Below are 17,895 nucleotides of genomic sequence, written 5' to 3' on the forward strand. Positions count from 1 at the left end.
TTCTTCCATTTAGAAGGCAAAATTCTCGGGGCTTTGTATTTCTGGGACAATGTACATAAGTAAAATCGGGGAATGTACAAAGCTCAGGAACCAGATGGTACTGCAGAGCTTTTCTTAAGATTATCCTAAAACATCTGCCCTTCCCACTTCTGTCAGGCAGTCTGACCACATATCTCCTGTATTAGTCTAATTTTCCAAAATTATGTATAAATAAAGGACAAACTCCCTCCTATTTGTAACCAAATCATGAAAGCAATATGTTTGCAGTTAAACTGCAAACTGAGGCATGTTAAATCCAATCACAAAGGCCAGAGCCAGCTGAGAGTCCCCTGGGAGGGAATGCAAAGCTCCCTGGTAGACGACTCTCTAACCGGAGTGGCCTGAGGGATTGGCCTGGCCAATCAACTATAGTTGATAAAATGATACTGTGTTTGTATAGATATAGAGAATAATCAAGAAGGTAGATTTTCTTTTGTTTGCTCTTAAATTATGGTAAAACTTACCATCTTAACCAAGGTTAAGCACACCATCCCATGGTGTTAAAATTTTCACAGTATTATGCAACAAAACTCTAGAACTTTTTCTCATCATTAAACACTGACCACCTTGACCTGTACCCCATGCCTGTGGTAACCTCAATTCTCCTTTCTAGTTCTGTGAATATAGTTTGGGTTCCTCATAGAAGTAGACTCACACAATATTTGCTTTTTTTGTGATTGTACAAACAGTTTCAAGATTCATGTGTGTTGTGCCAAGTGTCATAGTCCCTTCCTCTTTACGACTGAATAACATTCAGGCATATGTCCATACCACATTTTGTTTGTCATTCACCTGCTGATGAATCTTGGAGTTAAAACTGACCCGTTGATGGGCAATTGAGTGGGTTCATGTTTGGCTGTCATGAACACTACTGTTGTGAACATGTCTGCTTGAACCCTGACTTTCTATTCCTTTGGCCATCTACCCAGGAGTGTCCTGCTATTATATGGTGGCTTTACATTTAATTTCTGAGGAATCATCAAACCATTTACCCCAGAATCGACAACACTGCCATGGAAAAATACTGTCCTTATATTTTATGTCAGAAGGGGCAAGTTGGAAATGAGTGTCCATACTGAATTTTCCAAAAAATGACCTGGCACAGCCCAGCTAATACATATAAATACTTGGATTTTTAAAAATTCAGATGTCTGCATGATTATAGTCTACCCAATTGCATGACAATAAAATGAGTAGAAACCTGTTTGTAGGCCAAATGGTCCACACATCCAGAAATCCAGGTTAGTGTACTAGAGGGCTAGTGTTTAGGCACAAATCGGTAAGAGAATGTGCCTTTCATATGTATTAACTTTGCCCTGATCCACCTCTGTGTTGCCTAGTGGGTGGTTCCTGCTGAAGAAGCTAAGCAATTTTACAAGTTCTCTGTTCTCTATTCATAATCTGTTATCCAAGTTACATGCTAAGGATGATAAGAGGCCAGGATGTGGAAAGGCACTAATTTGGACTCAAAACTCACAAAGTTGCCAGCACTGTGCATGGCGCCTAGTTAAACTGAATTGTAGATAACAACAAAAATTGTGTTGGGTTAAATATGCTCCGTGCAACAGTAGAGACATATTTATGGGGAAACATTCTGCAAGGTGGATCTAAAACTCAAATTTAACTGTGTATTCTGTTTTCTTTTTGTTCACTAAGTCTAACACGCCTAGGCAGTTCACACACTCATGTACAGGTAGAGAATACAACCAAACGGAAATGCGACAACCAAGCGTCACTAGGGGGCGCTGTAAGAAATGAGAGTGAGGCCATTCTGGAAATGAAGAGCGCCTCCAACTCTACAGACAGGGAAGACCACAGGATGATGTGGGGAGGCGCAATCAGAGCCCCAGAAGTGGTGGGGACCAGCCAAGCAGTCAGGGCCATGACCCACAATCAGGTTCAAGTTCAACCGCCCAATCCACAAAAGCAGAATCTATACCTGGCTGTTTGGACACTGACCACAAACAACCACAGAGGGAGAGTACAACCAGCTTCCAAGGACACCTGAGCTTCCCAGGTACCCTGCCAAAGGAAAAAAAGGTGAATATTTGAAAGCAAAGGATCTAACAGTTCAGGCCAGAGCCTCATTTAATCTCATTGTTATGGCTCATTGGTTAACCCACCACCACCGTGCATACATACACAAACACATACACAGATTCCCAGGGAACATTCCAGGTTCACTGGACTTCTCTAGAACAGAAAACACATTGCTCGGGTACCCTCTTCAACTTTCCAAAGTAGCTGGCTGCCTGTTCTACGCTGTACTGTACAGTTTGCCTTCCAGCCCAGACATCATTGACTTGGGCACCTCACTGAGACCCCCCAGTCTTCCAGGTATCAAAGAAAATACTTCAAAGTTAAAGACAGCAGTGATTCCAAAAACAATAAATCAGTCTGTGCCAAAAACTAAAGTACAGATAAGTCTTGATAAATACCAAGTATCCATCCTGAACATAACGTAGTTTCCGGAATTTCCCTTTCTGTAGTCTTGAGAGAAATAAGAGACTTGAAACACTAATGATCGCTTCACATAGGGCCTCTGGCTCTGAACTTCATTGTTCATTCTCTCCCCCAAGAAGCTCATAGCTTTGAAATGGGGTACAGAAGGTCTGAGATGTTATTTACCTGCTATACCTGTATTTCCTTAGATAACAGAAATGGACCGGAAGTCAGGGTGAAGCAATTAAGCCAGCCAAACCCTTACTACACTTGGGTCCCTCTCATTAGAGGAAGAAAACATAAAAATACAAAGTCATAGGCTTATAGAACGATCTGAGCCACATGCTGGGCACAGAACCCCAGGCTTTGGGTTTATCCAGCAGAGGACAAATACTGGCGGGCTAGTAAGAAAATGGCTTGCAGTGCATTGCTCAAATTTATTATTCTTGGGAACAAAACCAGAAAGTGCAAACTGAAATGGGTTTAAAAAAATATTTAAGCCTGATTCAACTCTCCACTGAGAGGGCTGAGAATTTATGGTAATAGAGCAGAAAACAATTGCTCGGAGAGATTTTATAACCCTGTCCATGTGCAGTGATCGCCTATATGATGGGATTTGAGGGTTCTGGACAACAGCTTCCCACTAGTGAACTGCTTGTGCCAGATGGTGAATTAACAAAGGCATCTATGAAAATTTATGAGGAAGAGGAAACACATACACACGCACACAAATATGCCATGTCATTGCAATTTGTATCTTAGCTCAGAAGTCTTGCTGTACTGCAATGTTAGTCAATAAGATAACCAGAAAAATCGTTTCGTTCAAAATCATTTTTGCTGTTGGAAGAGTGGGCCCAATTCTGTAGCCAACCCACCAGCAAAGCTGGTTAGCTTTTGTGTAGGGATTTGTCATTAGAAACCGATGTGTGTGTGTGTGTGTGTGTGTGTGTGTGTGTGTGTGTGTGTGTGTGTGTGTGTGTCACATCCTTTATGGCTTGGTCCTGGAAACCTGACTGGGTTGACAAGGGAGTGAGGAAAGGGTAGAATCAGTACAGAAAAGCTAGGGTCACAGTGAGGACATGTTCACCTTGATGGCACAGCACCAACTGTGCGACCCCCCAGCCCGGAACCTCAGCATGTTTATTCTGTTCAGCACGGGGGAAGGGACTGGCATGGCTCCTTAAAGGGTCCCTGTAGGTGAGCAGTCTCAGGCTGCAAACATCCAGGAAAACAGAGTTGCAGTTGCTAGTGTTTGCACACATTGATCAAACGTTTTTTACCACTCATACTGAATCTGACCTGAGGAATGTTTTCCACTTCCCATGGGTCTAAAGCAGTGGTCCTTGTCAATGACACACATTCACCCAGGGATTCATACGCTCCTTACACTTCCCGTAGGGTCTCATGACCTCCCCACATTCATGCACATTTCTTCTTTGACTAGCAGGATATGCATGTTGAGGTGCATATCCTCATTATTATTGTTGCAATTTTGTGTTTGAAACAACAAAACAACGGTCTCTCCAGACCCATTCCCATCTCATGACTCTGATCTCTGCTGCCCAGTTTCTCTACCCAACTCTTCTCCCTTATACTAAAACAAAACAAACAAACAAAAACACCTGAAGTTCCCTAAGTTGACCTCTATTCCTTCCCTGGCTAAGTTTCTCTTAGTGAAGGGCTGGTTCCCGTGGAGTCTTTGAACCTGTGAAGTCTCAGCTAGAAGCATGAGGAAACTTTATCCGACATTTCAGAACACATGCATCTTCTTTTCTACACCACCACAAGTTCCTTCCTGTGTGTCCCCTAAAATAGCATTAGTGCACTTGGAGGTGATAACTTCCTTTGTGGTCTGTCCTCCCCACCAAGTTTTGGATCCCAAGAAGGAAGAAATCATGCCCAGTGCTGAAAAGATGTAGGTGCTCACCAAGGGCAACTGTTACACATGGAACTCAAGTCCTTGTCTCTCTAAAAGGTCATTTGTTGGCGGGGCTGGCTAACATATGTGTTAAGAAGAAAAAGAGTAATAGTCATGTTAGTGACCATGGAGAACAGTCGGGAAAATCATTATTCAATAAAAGGCTAAACTCTTTAGATAAAATTGGGATGGACCACCATGCTGTTCACAGTACACTGAAATCACACTTTTAACCTCATCCCTTTCCCCATGCTGAACAGAATAAACATGCTGAGGTTCCGGGTTGGGTGGTCGCACAGTTGGTGCTGTGCCATCAGCGTGAACATGTCCCCACTGACCCTAGCTTCTCTGTACTGATGTCTATGTAGATGCATCTCTGACATGGAAAACACACCATGCAACCCAAACATTAGCATGCACTCACCTTAAAAGGTACCAAACTGAGCTTGAGTTCCATCTCTTCCCCCAATTAAATATCATGTGCTAACATAAAAACAACAGAGCTGGCTCACGCACCGAATTCTGTGCAGTGTGAACACGTGTGCTCATCCCTCAGCGTGGAGACAAGTGTTCTGATGTGGTCTCATCATGAGGGTTCAACTAAATTAGTCCGCAGTTTCTACTAATATCAAAGGTGTCTTTGGTGTGAGTGTTTTTCTACAGTGGTGATATCAGCTCTGTTGGCAGATGTCTTTTTCCTCTGTGCTGCTCCATGTTCGCCTAAATTGACATCTTCCTCTCAACCAAGTGTTCTGACTGATTCTCCCTTATCCTACTTAATGAAACAGAAATGTGATTTTTTTTTTTAACCTTAACCTTCTCGTTATTTTTTCAGTTCCATTCAGTACCTGGCTTCCCTCTTGTTTAGTTTCATTTCTGTTGCTCAGATAGAACACCCTCACAAAAGCAACTTAGGGAAGAGAGGGGTATCTGAGTTTACAATCCCAGGTTTATTCCGTTGTTACAGTGAAGTTGAGGCATCAGGAATTGGCAACAGTTGGTCATCCCACATCCACAGTCAAGAGCAGAGAGAGACTAATGCACATGGGACGACTTCTCCACTCTCACACGGGTCAGGACTCCCTGCCTAAGGGATGGTGTTATCCCAGTGGGCTAACTGAACTCTATCTCCCGTAGACTGCCCACAAGACAACCCAATATAGACATTTCTTCATTGACGCCCTCATCCTTAGTGACTCCAGGTTGTGTTAGGTTGACAACAATGAAAGCTAACCAGTATTTCGCTTGCTGATGGAGTGTAGTTGTCTCCCTTTGAGCAGATAAGCCCACATCAACCTCGCTTTCACAGGTGGCAGACCTACCTCTAACCACAAGATCTACCACTGAAAACAAGCTCACCACCCAGAAATGATCTTAAATCTTCCCTTCAAATCCGAAATAGAAAGTTCTGAGAGTGCACTTTCTCTCTTTCGTGGGAAACAAATGCTAAATCTCCCTGTGTCCTTGAAAGGGCGAGGCATTCCGTTCTACTCCTAAGAAAGTAAAAATAGGAGAAAAGTGGCCTGACTTTTCTGTCCTTCACTCATTTCCAACACGCTGAAGAGTGAAATAGCAGACCGGCAAGGACAGACAAGGAACTCACCACCATGGCTCTGCCCCTCTCAACAGAATCTAGTGCCCCCATGTCTGTTCAGTTCTTCCCCATGCTCAGCAAACTTGGTCGGAGCACAGCCAGGCGGCCTCAGGGTGCTGTCTGCAGCTGGGAGAGGAAATTGGCTCCACCCACAGGGAAGCAGCTTGAAATCCTGATTGCAGCCTGTCCTCTCAAGCCATGTTTTCCAACCTTCTGTTTCCAGTGGGGGGCACGAGGGGCCTGACTGCTCATTTATCTTACCCCACTGTCCATCTGGCCTAGAATTCAAAAGGAGACAGGGTATGATTAATTACCAAATTTCAACAAATGTCAAATTTTCTGCTTCTTCTCAAGGCCTTTGGCTGGTTGCACAGCCTACATCTTAATAACCCACCAAAAATAAAAATAAAACTTAGAATGCAGGCATTGGTAATGTCACATAACATAGTATTAATCCTGGTGTTTACAAGACTGACACTGGGCTAAACAAATTCATTTCTTTTGCATCAGTTCTCTCATTTCAAACCAGAACCCCAGATTGCTACATCACTGTATCTTCCCGAGAAGACAGTGAGTCCATTCCATGCGGCTGCTAGCATGAGATTGGATGTGGATGGATAGGTCTCTGTTGGCATCTTACTTCTGTCCCTGACAAACTTGACGATGCCCTCTCCAAGTACCCCTAAGATGGAGCCAATGAAAGATCGGAGCGTGTTACTCCAAAAGCATGGGACTTCTTCCCAGTAGAAAAGGTTATTGTCTGAAGTAAACACCCTAGGTGGTTCTGATTCCCCAAACATGGTTCAGCCATGTCTGTCTTCCCACTTGGGACCTGCTTCTGTGGCAGGACCAAGGAAACTGTGAAGCTCTGTTTTTGATTGTAAGGAAAAAGAAGTCACACGGCTCCCAAGTCACCTGTCCCAGAAGCAAATGCACCATCCCCCACCAAGCTAGCAGTGGGAGCCTCTTGAAAACCCCACAGAGGACAGCCTGTGATTTTCAGCTTCCACTAACACATCTAAGGGCTCTTGGTAGCCTAGATAAAGAACAAACACTGGCCAAGTGGGGTCCCTTGTGTTTGAACAACCACCTTTGAAAGGGAGAAGTGTCCCTCGCATATTTTCTCCTCCTGGAAACTGAACTGGTGATATTTGGGGTTCCTTTATTCTGCCTCCTGTGCGGGCCCCTCTTCCCCAGCAGCTTCATTTCTCTCCGCCTGTCATCACTTCGTAGTCTACAGACAGTGTAAGCTCTCCTTTGTTCCTACTATTTTGAGCTCCCTCCTTATCTTGGGGCTGATATTTGTTCCTTCCTTGCTCAGTAGTCTTAGCATCAAGTTTGAATTCCCTAGACATCCTGGAGCCACCCTGCTGAATCCCAGGAGCGCTACAAGGATCCTTTCTCTTTCTTGCTGGCGTTTTCTGTTGTTCTTCTGAAGTTCAAATACTGAAGACAAAGGAATTATTTCCTCTAGAAGGGCTCAAAGAACATTTTTGCCCTAACCAAATGCTATATCCTGTGAAAGGGACTGGCTGGGAGTTGTAAGGCATCAACATTAAGAAATAGGAATTTCAGGACTGGAGAGGCTCAGTGGCTAAGAGCATTGGCTGCTTTTGAAGACTCAGGCTGGATTTCCAGCATACACATGGCAGCTCACAAACACCTCTAACTCCAGTTTCAAAATATCCTGTGCCCTTTTCTAGCCTCCATGGGCTCTGAGCACACAAACACAGTGCACAGGCATACAGGCAGGCAAAATATCCATGCACATACAATAAAAATTATAAAATTAAAGAAACAGTAATCTCTTCAGTGTTCTTTGAATGCAGAACTAATCTCATCTCCATGTGAACAGATAGTTGATTAATCTTTCTTACTTATTACTTACATACTATTAGTCTTTTCTTATCTTGATGATGCCTACCATTATCAAAGTAGAGAGAAGAGCCTTTCCATCTCCAATTATCAATAAGATTTTTCATGAAAATATAGCAGAGTAAAGCCACACCTTGACAAAGTTAGTGTTTCCCAATGAGTGTCAGTTTCCACAAGATATACCCACAGGGTAAGACACGCACAGCCATACAACTTCATAGAGCCAAGGTTCCTGTACCATGGCAAAGTGTCCAGCATGTCTGTGTAGATTATTCAAATCACCAGCTTTCCTATATCAAGTTTTGGGGGTTTTTTTGGTTTTTTTTTTTTTGTACTAGAGGTTGACAGGGCCTTGTCTCTACTAGCCAAGTGCTCTATCACTGAGATACATCCCCCACACACCATATCTAGCTCTAAGTGACCCTTCCAAAGCCCAGTGTGAGGCCTGACAACCCAGACTTGTCAAATGTGCAAACTAGTTATCTTTGCAGAGGATGAAGACCCCAGGAGCATACTGACCAGAATCTATACTGAAGAGACAAGAAGTTACAAAGTGAGGACTTAAGCATCTTTCTATAAGAAATACTGGGTGCCCCATACTGAAGAGGGGATTTTTATTCATACACATTCTTATACATTCTTAGTGAAGATCCGTGTATTGTTTTCTGCAAAATGGAGGCCTGGTATGCTTGATCCCCTAAAGCTTTTAGTCTTGGTCCAGTACCCTTTACCCCTCTTTCTTGAAATCCTAGAAATAAAATGTGCAATATGTACAACCAATGCCCAGCTCCTGGGCAAATGAACAATCCTAACCTGAGAGTGCTACATCTTGACCTGCAGGCAACAGGAAATGGTCTGAGGGTCACAGTGAACAAAGTTTGAGCAAAAGAGACCTCAAAGCCCACCCCCACAGTGACACACTTCCTCCAACAAGGCCATACCTACTCCAACAAAGCTACACCTCCTAATAATCCCCATTCCTTATGAGTTTACAGGAGTCAATTCCATTCAGACTCCCACAAGTCCTTTTCATTTACAGTTTCCTAATGGCTGAGAGTACACTATGGAAGGGACACATGACAGCAGGCATGGCAGCAGGAACAAGAACCAGGAAGAGGACATCTTCACCTGCAAACACGAAGCAGAAAAAGCCAACTGTAAGTAGGCTGAGGCTGTGAACTCTCCAGGACTCCCCCCATTGACATAAATCCCCAAACAAGGCCACCAGCTGGGAGATGAGTGTTCAAATACCCAAGCTTATGGGAGACATTTCTCACTCAAACCAACACACACAGTGATTCCAAATCCCATCAAGTTCACAATGGAGATTAACTGTCCCGGCCCCATGGACAGATGGAGGAGACAGCTCCATCTTTTGGTATAAATCATGTTCAGAAGCTTAAAGTTTAACATTATCTTTTCTGCCAACCACTCAAAGGAAAAGCTGGGTTTCTAGTGTAGCTTTAAAGAGTGATTTTCTAAGTGTGATCCTTGGAACACCAACAACCAACAACAGTACCTAGAAAATTACTAAAAATGAAACTCCAGACCTACTGAATCAAAAATTCTGATGACAGATCCCTCCAGGCACACTATAGTTCAAGAACTGGTTCGTTTCAACTCTAGTATCCTGATAATTCCAGCTCTTACTGGTCTAATCAATTATTGAGGTCACAAGATCTAAGTTCCTAACAACAATATTAAACTTTGTAGGAAAGCAAAGAACCTTCTCCATTCTTGGGAAGTTAGACACAGACAGCAATCAGTGAACAATGTGAGTTAGCATGCAATACCATGCCTCATTGTATAGTCCAGGCACATGCAGAGCACCATGTGGCTATTCCATATGGTTCACAGATATCAGTCCATTATAATTCAGGTGCACAGAGAAAATGCATATTCAAACACCACTTCAAACTGTGCAAAAGATCAATGGATTCCTGAACAACTATGGCAGCCAACAGCTGGCCTGATGCTAATCCCTTAGAAACAGAGTGGCTCTGGTAGAGAAGCATAGAGGACACAGAATGAAACACAGAATCACAAACAACTCCAGATTCTCCACGTAATTGCCTTTGGCTGCAAACCAAAGGCTTGCGTGCTCAGTGTGGGAAGTACTTTAGGTCATGAATCAAGCCATATTTGTGCCCAGAGATACGGATCTCCACATTAAAAGGTTCCAGCCATGAGGTTTGGGCAGAGAACACTGTGGACCAGTGGGTGAATTAGCTAAGAGCTGCATCTTGAACATGGCATGAGCAGAAAGGGTTAAAGGTTATACTTGGTCTACAGAACACTGGTTGTCAACTAGCCATCTGTTGAGCGGCTTCTGTGCCTACAAAACTTAGGAAAAATAAGGAGTGACTAGAGCATCGCTTCTTTTGAGAAGCCCCAAATGAAGGAGATGCCAAGAACAGCAAATAAACAATCAAAAAGCACAGAAGACAGAAACATGTAAATACAGATGAAAATGTCTTAATGAGCAAAGTTATCCAAGAAGTGACTAAAACCAGAGCATGTTAACAAAGGAAAATACAATGAAGTTGGAAAATCCAGGGAGGGTGAAGGATGAAATATTGTAGAAAGGAAAATAGTTTAGAGATCATTGGAGGCATAAAGGACAAAGGACTTAAAGACAAATTTAAAAAAAACACAGCATAAACAGCTCCTGAGGAGGTATGGGTGTGGTTAGTGAATGGGGGGGGGGAGGCTTAAGAGCTATTATCTAAACCTTCATCTTCCTTTCTCAGACATTCAGAAGTCAATGAGAATTCTGGATGGATTAATGCCAAGGTGGAAATGGTGCCTGCAGATGTATTTCTTGTTGTATTGTCATGTAAGAAGAACTAGAGGAGGAAGGACCCCAGCTCTGTGAGAGGGTCCGCCCTCCACCCTCGTGCTGGAAGCTTGATCTCACCATCTTGCTTTGTGGTTGAGGAGTAGAGGCGAGGGAGATCGAGGAAATAGCACAGAGAAGAGGAAATGGGTGGCTGAGGAAAGTATCAACAGCACTCAGGATTGATGAGTTTTCCCAGCCCTAGCTACACAGGGTGTCACTAATAATAAGGAACCTGGATTAATCGGAGTTTAATCTCACCCAGGTAACAGGATATTTGGTCCTTGCCAAAAGTTCCTCAAACACTTCACTGAGCCCCCACTAACCAAGAATATTGGCACCAGGAAAACCACAAGGATCACCGAGGGGCTAAGGTTAAGAATCTTGGAATTGGCCCAATTAATGAGTTGGAAGCAAGTTCCTTCAAAGCGGCCTTTCTGTAGGGAGAAAGAAGTATGGATGCTTAGGGTAAAGACAGACATCAGCATTTAACCCATGAAGTGTCTACAAAGCTGTGTTAGCAGGTGCCTTTCCAAGACCCTGCAGCTTCAAACAACAAAGTGGAGATCTGGGTAATGTTGCTTTCATGATTTCTAATAACAGAATGAGTTGTGGCTCAAAGAAATAGATGATCAGTGACTCAGAATGGAAAGCCTGAGGTGGCCTCTGGTCAATGCTGAACCTGTCTATTGTCTCCTTCTCTGCCCTTCTGGTGAGCTTAGCTTCACCTTTTATACCTCAGTTTGTCTCCAGATTTTTCTGAACCTCCTTTTCTGGTCAAACTTAAAACTTCCAAGGGGTATTTCCCTGTCTTTGTTCTGCTTCAGATTGGATGCATCCTCCTGCCTTGTCCCCCAAAACTGCACATATAAGTCTGGCCTGCCCAAAGCAATAAAACCTGGTGAGGTTTGTGGCACTGTTGATGTGAGGTGATGCAGGCTTGTTGGAGGAAGCATGTCACTGGGAGAAGGCTTTGAGAGTTCGAAACCTGACCACACTTCCAGATCACTCTCTCTGCTTTATGTTTGTGATTAATGATAACATCCCTCAGCTCTCTCCCCCCGGCTGCCTGCATCATGCCTCCCCCACCATATGGACTCTCCCTCTGAATTATAAACCCTTTGTAAGTTATTTTGGGTCATGATATTTTATCACAGCAACAGACAAGCAACTGTTACACCTGGGTGATTTTAACCACTGAAATTGTTTGATTTTTATTCACTAGACACCATAAACTGAACCTATCCTGGATTTAATAGGTAAGGTTAAATTCATCATGATGATTAGTCTTCCTTCCAGCACTGATGCAGAATTCTCAAAAGCTGAACATCTTGAAGTAAGACCCTCTCCTATAGTCATCTCTTAAATTCTGTTTAACTGTTCTTAACTCTATTATTATTCTTAAATCAATAAATGACAAGGGGAAGAGATTGCATTGGTGGTTTAAGATTTACCTTGACCATAATGGTGGGTGTAGTGAGTCTCTCAGATCCTCCTGGTCTTGACCATGCTTGGTGGGGCAGGTCTCCAGTGCCACTATCTTTGACTTCATCAAGCCCTTCAGATTTTGCAAGCCTCATTTCTCTTTGTATTTCCATGGCCTCAACAACAGCCAGCAGTTAGTAAGACAAAGTGAGCTAAGATGGACAGGGATAGAAGACGTGTGAGACACAGAAGCTGACGCTACCTTGTGGAGAGAGAATGGGGTTCCCAGGTCACTTCACCACATCTTCAGCTCTTAGGGACTATGTGTGCCTATTGCTCACCCTGGCTTCCCATCAATGTCATGTGGCTTCTGGAAACCTTGCTGTTCATTTTTGGTAGAAAAATAAGATACGACTTTGACTTACATATTGTAATATTTGCACTTATGCACTTATAATTACTTCTCTGGTTGATTTCCTCAAGTATATCTTTCTAGTATGATGTCTGCTTGAATTTGTTCATTCACTTACTCATTCATTCACACATTCACTCATTCATTCATTCATTTGAAGAAGAGTTTTCTCACGTAACCTGGGCTGGTTTCAAAATCCTATTCCCCTTATCGTAGCCACCAGAGTACCGAGACCACAGGCAGGCATTGCCACACCTGGCTTATTTTTATATACATAATTTTTAAAAGCTTTAAAATTTGTCAAAAGAGATTTTCAATAAAAAACAATCATTTCTCATACAATGGGTGAGGTTAGATAGCCAAATAATATTGCTATTTTTAAATGCTATCTTTATCTTTGCCAACATATTTTATAATTTCTTCTATGCTGGTAAATTTTATTCTTCCATCTCCAACATTTTCCCATGTTTCATTACCTACAGAATCACTCAAACATTACAGAAGGTAAAAATGTTTGACCAAATCTATTATAAACACAAATGGATCTTCTCAAATTTAAGTTCTGCAGTCTATTTGTGGTTTACCTCCTTTCTCTATGTAGTTACATTCTTTAACTAGTCCATATCTGGGGGATAGAGAGGGCAGCTGTATTCATTTCCTCCGATTATACAAGTAATGTCCTCTTTATAGAAAAGCAAAACATGCAAAGCCTAGAAGTGTATTTTAGAAGTATGAGACAGTCCATAATTTTAACATGCAGAGGTCACCACAGACATCACCCCAACACCTCCACCTCTCCCACTCTGCCCCCAGACCACTGCAGCAGCCCTCTGAGAGACCATATTTTACCATTTTTCCCAAAGAATCTTCTTTACATGCTGCTTTTCAAAAGACCAAGCAGCAACAACCTCTTCTCTGCCAACACAGGAGCTTCTTTTCTTGCCGAAATGTCCCACTCCCTGAGTTCTTTCCTGTCTGGATCCCGTTGATGAGCCCATCTGAAGCAGCCCCTTCACCCCACCCCGACGCCAGCACACCCTCTCCTTTCCCTGCTTCATTCCCCTGGCCTCATGTAGCACCATGTGTGAGTGTATGTGGGTGTATATACAGGGTGGACGTGCTTCTGTTTTGCTGTCTGCTTCCATTCCTCAGTGGAAACTGCTGAGAAGCATGGACTTGTCTACTACGTATTACCACAGTCATAGCATGTAACACCGGGTCAGAAAGGTCACCTACCCTTAGTGAACACCTGCTGAGTGAGTGAGTGATGAGTTGAGATTTGTATTCTAACCTCTTCCAAAAATTGTTGCCATTTCTGTTCTGAAGTGGTCACAATTCCACATCTATGTTTAGGGTGCTTTCCCACAGTCAGCCATGGTTAGCTGTATCTCTTCACAATGGGTGAGTTTCTGAATGAGCTATAACAAACACAATAGACCTTCTGTGCAGGCCTGGTTTTTATCAGCTTGAGGAGCTGTAACAAAATAGCACAAACTGGATGTAATGGAAATTTAATTCTCATAGCTTTGGAGACCAAGAAATCCACAATTCAGGCAGCAATGAATTTGGCGCACGGTGCAGGCCTGCTTCACGGCTGAGAGCCAGGGCCCTCTCCTTCTGCCTGCTCATGATGGAAGGGGAGAGGCATCTGAAGCCTCTTTGATAAAAGCTCTAATCCCATTATGAGAGGTCAGCTGCCAACCACCTAGTCACAAACCAGAGCCCCACCGCCTCAAAGCATCACATTGGTGGTTAGGTTTCAACAATGGAATCTGATTCTAAGAGACAAATATTCAGTCCTTAGCAATGCCTTAAAGCAAGCTACATACTGTTTTGTGCATTCTTATCTCTGGTGCAAGACCAGTGTCCTAAAAGCTAAAAGAATAAAAGTAATCGTGAATAAACAGGCAACACTCTGTTTGGAAAAGTGTCTGGAAGATTTTTATCCTACTCTTTGTGGTATCCTTATTTCTATTCCTTTTTTCCAAGACTCTTGACTAGCCCAGAACTATTCATTTGTTTCACTAAACAATCCCAGCTGCTTGACTTCAACACTGGTGTTCTGCAATTTCCTGATAACAGATGATGGTGGTGGTGGTGGTGGTGGAGGTGGTGGTGGTGGTGGTGATGGTGATGATGGTGATGATGGTGATGATGATGGTGGTGGTGGTGGTGGTGGTGGTGGTGATGGTGATAATGATAGTGGTGGTGATGATGATGGTGGTGGCATAGCCAGAAGGTTTCTCCGGTCCTGAGCTCCTCAGGTCCTGCCCAGCCCTGAGATTCCTCAGCCGCTTACAAAATAATCATTCAGAGGCTTAATATTATTTACAAACTGTGTGGCTTATGGCAGGCTTCTTGCGAGCTAGCTCTGATAACTTAACTCAACCCATAACTATTAATCTATGTATCACCATGTGTTCCGTGGCTTTACCTGTGTCCCATTACATGTTGCTCCTTCAGCGGCTGGCTTGTGTCTCCTTAGACTCCGCCTTTGTCTTTCCTTGGATTTCCAGCCTGCCTCTAATGCCATAGGCCAAAGCAGCTTATTTATTAACCAATGGGAACAACATATATTCACAGCGTACAGAAAGACATCCCCCAGCATGGTAGTGATGATGGTGGTGGTGGTGAGGGTGATGATGATGGTGGTGGTTGAGGGTGATGATGATGGTGGTGGTGGTGATGATGGTGGTGGTGGTGGTGGTGGTGGTGGTGGTGGTGGTGGTGGTGGTTAAGGTGGTGGTGAAGGTGGTGTTGATGGTGGTGTTGATGGTGGTGGTGATGGTGGTGGTGGTGATGGTGGTGATGGTGGTGGTGGTGGTGGTGGTGATGGTGGTGGTGGTGGTGATGGTTGTAGTTGTAATAATGATGGTGATGGTAGTAGTGGTGATGATGATTTAGATGGTGATGATAATGGTGAGGAGGAGGAGAATAACAATGATGAGAAGTTAAGATTACATTATCTCTCTGGTGGATACAGCTATCAATGAGACCATTTATTGATCAGTGTGGGTTGTAACTGTTCTGAGTTACAGTGGGGAGCCAGTCAATATGTGCTGATTCGTTTAATATTGGTTTGTGCCTTCACTATACTACTTGGATCTTCTTTGAAATCTTATTCTAAGTCCAGAGCACATCTCATAAAAACAATTGATTACAACTTGATGAAAATATTTAATGTCACAAATCAGGAATTTAAAAAACAGATCATAAAAGAAACATAGTAATACTTCAAAGTTTAAAGGAACTGGGAAATTGGCTTACTCTACTGAAAAGAACATCTGTGTCCATAGCAACACAAAAAGGTAAAAAGCCATCCAGTCAAATTCTGCAATGGACAGGCTCTTTAGACTTTGTTAGTTCCAAGAAGCTGGACTGGAGTGGTTTTGTCCTATGGATTTTTACTGAATTGCTGAGTAAATGACATAAACAAGAGTTTGAACCATGAAGCTATTGCGGGAATGTGACTGGCTGCCTTGTCCAGCCACAATTCTCTCATTCCTCACCACTGAACCCAGACTTCGTTTAAGGCAGAAGCAATATTCACCTTTCCAGAACCTTTCTCAGCTCAACGTGGCTTTGTTACCCAGAATGAGGCAATGAAATCACAGTGACAGCCACAGGGTTGTTTTCATAATACGAGAGTCAAACTCATTTGGCCTTTGTATTTCCCTCCCCATCTGGAATATGCACACAGTAGAATACCACACGGAAGAAATGACGGGCTGAGAAGATGGGAAAGGACCATGCCCTCAGGAGCGTCCTCCTGCAGCTCGTGATCTCTGAACTCCCCCTCAGCCGCCCCCTACTCTAGTGAGTTTGCATGTGCAGTCCCAACATGCCTAACCAATGTTACAACTTTCCAGTGTCTCTTTTATGTGCAACTTGATATAAATGCCACTGACAGATTGTAAGTAATAATTTCTTTCTAGCTGGTTGTGTATTCTAGGCTTTACCCTTCTAATCTGTTACCATGGTTATTATTAACTGTCATTAACTTTAAATTTTTCTTAAAATGTGCATCATGACGTATCTTCACTGGCATAGGCCATGTGAATACAATTGCCGCATTACTTTCATCGCCGTAATACAATCTAGACATCATTCACAAGTTTCCCATTTAAATATGAAGGATTGGCGAGAGTGCTTGTCTCTGTTTCTTCATCTATAATTATGTAGGGACATCAGTGTCACCCATCCCATTAAAGGTTGCTACTATGAGACAGTATGTAAGAATTGATTTGGACAATGTTCTATGCATTGACAACAGAGATACCTGTAACTGGTGTGTCTCCACCCTTGCCTAGAGCAGTTCCCTTTCAGTCCTGTCTTCTCCATTCTCCCTGTCTCTCCATCTGTGAAGCAGAGACTCTGCCTCCAGGAAGCCTATGACTTCCTTTTTCAGAGTGCCTTCCCCTGCAGCCACCGGGAGAAACATCTCTCTCCCTTCTCTTCCATTTCTGTAAGCACCACTTCTGTTAAGGCTCTAGGTGCATGCGGCCCATAGCCTTGGGACATTAATGCAGGAGATATCAGTGTTGACTGTGCGATTCTGCCTCTGTATAGACCATTCTAGTGTCCAGAGTCCCCAGCAGTTGGGATGGAGAGAGCAGAAGCCAAGTCTACGGAACATAACTAGTTCCTGGGGTCACTTTGTCTCGCACTGGGTCTAAATGCCTCTGAGTGTCCTCTTGAATTCCCCTGCATGGCAGCAAGGTGAAGCAGAGAGAGTAGCAGGTGCACAGCTTTCCCACCTGAGTGAGTTTTGTTACCATCCCACCTGGGGAAGCTGTCCCAGGTTAGCGGCTCAGTTGGCCCTGACAGTCACTTTACAGTCTCCTTTCATGTCTCCCAATTGTCATCTCTAAATTTCCTTTGCAAGTTGTATCACATTTAGACAGCTGATTAGTTACCATTTCAGAATTACATATTTATCCGTAACCTCCTCAGGTTGGTAGGCAGTGGGCTAGATGTTGGGATTCTCACTGAAGACATTACACCTAATTTCAAAATGTTCACAGTACAGTTGAGAAGAAATACAAGTAAATTAACAGTGTGGTGTGGGATGTGCTGTGATGATTGTGTGGGGAGGTTGAGGGGAGACCAGAGAGGTTAAGTGACATCCAGAGTCACAGAGCTTGTAAGAGTGGAGAAAGGAGTCTTGATTGGTTTCCATGACAATGAAGTCTATGTAGTTAGAAAATAAGATATATTCCTGTTTCTTGGCTTCCCGCTTTATATTATTATTATTTATAACATTTATTAATAATATTATTTGTCCCCCACAGACACACCCACATGCTAATGAGAGGCAAGCAAATCCTCCTCAACTGAGACTCCTTCTTCCTAGG

This window comes from Peromyscus maniculatus, chromosome 11 (genome assembly GCF_049852395.1).
Source record: "Peromyscus maniculatus bairdii isolate BWxNUB_F1_BW_parent chromosome 11, HU_Pman_BW_mat_3.1, whole genome shotgun sequence".
In the NCBI taxonomy this organism is placed as follows: Eukaryota; Metazoa; Chordata; class Mammalia; order Rodentia; family Cricetidae; genus Peromyscus; species Peromyscus maniculatus.